This window comes from Bubalus kerabau, chromosome 3 (genome assembly GCF_029407905.1).
Source record: "Bubalus kerabau isolate K-KA32 ecotype Philippines breed swamp buffalo chromosome 3, PCC_UOA_SB_1v2, whole genome shotgun sequence".
In the NCBI taxonomy this organism is placed as follows: domain Eukaryota; kingdom Metazoa; phylum Chordata; class Mammalia; order Artiodactyla; family Bovidae; genus Bubalus; species Bubalus kerabau.
The window spans coordinates 170,711,496-170,714,206 of NC_073626.1; the positions used below are offsets into that span (position 1 = coordinate 170,711,496).

The 2,711-nt window shown below is 46.5% G+C and overlaps 1 pseudogene; it reads right to left on the reverse strand.

Annotated features, from left to right (window-relative positions):
- Positions 1 to 329: 329 nt before the first annotated feature.
- On the reverse strand, positions 330 to 1,772 carry LOC129647879 (nucleotidyltransferase MB21D2-like; annotated as a pseudogene).
- Between the last annotated feature and the right edge of the window lie 939 nt (positions 1,773 to 2,711).

Below are 2,711 nucleotides of genomic sequence, written 5' to 3' on the forward strand. Positions count from 1 at the left end.
GAAAGAAGGGAGATTCATCTATGGCTCAAGTTCTCCTTAAAAAAAAGAACAAAACACCACCACCACCAAAAACCAAAACAAAATAATAACTACAAAAAGTAAACAGCAAAATCAGAGGCAGAATATGAAATAGTAATATACTGTTTCAGAGTGTGCACCATCCTGCAGAACCAGGAAACTTAAAATGTGTTCTTAACAGATCCAATCCAGGCTGGATATGTTAAAAAAAAAAAAAAAAAAAACCAACCGAAAGACGGCATCACTAACCACAATACATTAGGAGAGTTTTAGAACCAGAGGGGGGAAAAAAAAAAAGGCAGCAAAAATGCTCAGAAAAATTTGTCGTCAATTCTGAAATGGGGCCTTGTGACATCATCAGGATTAAGGAATACAGAGATGGACTTCCACGGATTCTCAGTCACTAGCTGCTGCAGTTTTTTGGCCAGACGGTCATCAGGCTGGTTGAGGTCCCCTCCATCGGACTGCGGGGAGGGGATGCTGGTAGTGCTCCCTTGCCTCTGGAGCTCCAGCGTCAGCTGATTGGTTGCCTCGACGTGGTCGATGGCAGTGCGGACCGCAGGGAGCTTCCGCGCATGGAGCATGACCGTCTCCTCAGACGGGTGCTCCAGCATGCTGTACCCAGGGATGAAGTAACTGGGACACATTTTGTTGACCAGACAGTGTTGCGGGTCATCAATGAGGCCCAGCCAAAAGTGGGCTGCATAGTCTTCTTGGGCCAAGTAGTTGGCGGGAAGTCTGTTGCAGGCCCAGAGCATCATGCTCAGCAGGTGGTAGGGGCTGATAGCCTTGGGCCGGGACAGGAGTTTAATGATGATGGCTTTGCAGGCCTGACGCCTGCATGAGGCTGCTGGAGATACACTTCTTCAACTGCACCTCACTCCTGGCAAAAGACAGCCACCACTCATTGTCCTTTCCCTTGTAGAAGCAAGCTGGTACCAGGTAAAACCCACTGATGACTTCTTCCTCAGTGATCTTCCTATCCCAAAAGTGGTCCTCCATGAGCCAGATCTGGGCCACTGCTGGCCAACATTTGAAGGAGACCATCAGAACAATATCATACAACATACGACTGCTCCCCACACCAGAATGATGGAGATAATGGTCCCATTCTTTTCCACTTTTTCCACCTTTGGCTTCCCTCTCTGGGGTTTCTTCTGTATCTCTGAGAGGACAATACTGATGGAGTCATAGAACCAGTTGGCCACTTTGGTTGGAGAGAAAAAGTAGTTGGTGGAACCGTTGATGTGATCTACGATGGTACAGCAGTCTTTCCATTTACTGATCGTTCTCTCGTCGAAGAGCTGAAGGCTCAGCCAAGACATAAGGCTGAGTGGCGCATATCCAGTGTCACAGGCTGATTACGGTCATGCAGCTTAAGTGCTGGCACCAGGAGAGTGAAGTCCATATCATAGTCGGTCCCTCGGGCATAGACGTTAAGCTCATCTAAGTCCAGGTCTACCACACCTTCTCGGACTCCTCCAGAAAGCAGCAGGTACTCATTGGCCACTGGCAGTTTGGGGGTCCAGCTTTTGCACCATTCCCGGCATGGAAAAATTCAAATCCTTAGCTGTGTGAATCTCCAGTGCTCTCTGGTCGTCATATTCCCCCTGGTCGTGCTTCGTAAATTCTTGGATGAGTTTGTTCAATTCCTCCACCCGAGCTCCAGACCTGAAATCCAGCTCCGGGAACGCAGGCTTGTTGTTACAGCCCAGGGAGGCTGCCTTGCTGACGGTGGGAGCCGCCATCTTCATACAAAACGTGCCGAGTAGCAACTCCGTGGCGGCGGCAGCACCCACCCCTCTTTTTGGATTTTCTTCCCATTTAGGTCACCAAATTCTCTCTCTTTTTAAAATTAATTTATTTATTTTAAATGTACTGTTAATTAATTTATTTATTTTAAAAGGATAATTACTTTACCATTCTGTGATAGTTTTTTGCCATGCATCAGTATGAATGGGCCATAGATACACATCTGCCCCACTCCATCCTGAATCCTCCTATCACCCTCCCCACCCTATACCTCCTTGTCACAGAGCACCGACTTTGGGTACCCTGCTTCATACATCAAACTTGCACTTGTTATCTGTTTTACATATGGTAATGTATATGTTTCACTGCTATTATGGAGGACATTTTCTTAGACCAGAGGACCCTTGCTGGACAAAGTAAAGAGCCTCTTGGCCAATCCAAGCCATGCCTTGTTCTTTTCATCAATCCTCAACTGTCCAGCTTCTGCCCACCTCTTTAGCTCCACTGCCAAAGTCATTCATTCTGCTCTAAAAGGAGATGTTGGGTTGTTAGCTGCTCAGTTGTGTCTAACTCTTTATAACCCCCTGGACTGTAGCCTGGCAGGCTCCTCAGTCCATGCGATTCTCCAGACAAGAATACTGGAGTGGGTAACCATCCTTCTCCAGTGGATCTTCCTGACCCAGGGATGGAACCTGGGTCTCCTGCATTGCCACAAGGAGATGGAATCTTAGCAATTCTCCCTAACATTGACAGAAATTACATTAAAGTCAAACAAATACCTGCAGATATTGTTAAAAGCACAGATTCCAATTCAGTGGGTCCAGGACAGAGCCTGAGAATCTGCATTTCTAACAAGTTCCTGGGTAATCCCCATGCTCCTGTTAGAAAAGTTGCAAAATGTAATAAATAGACATTAAATATTACTTATTTATTACACATTT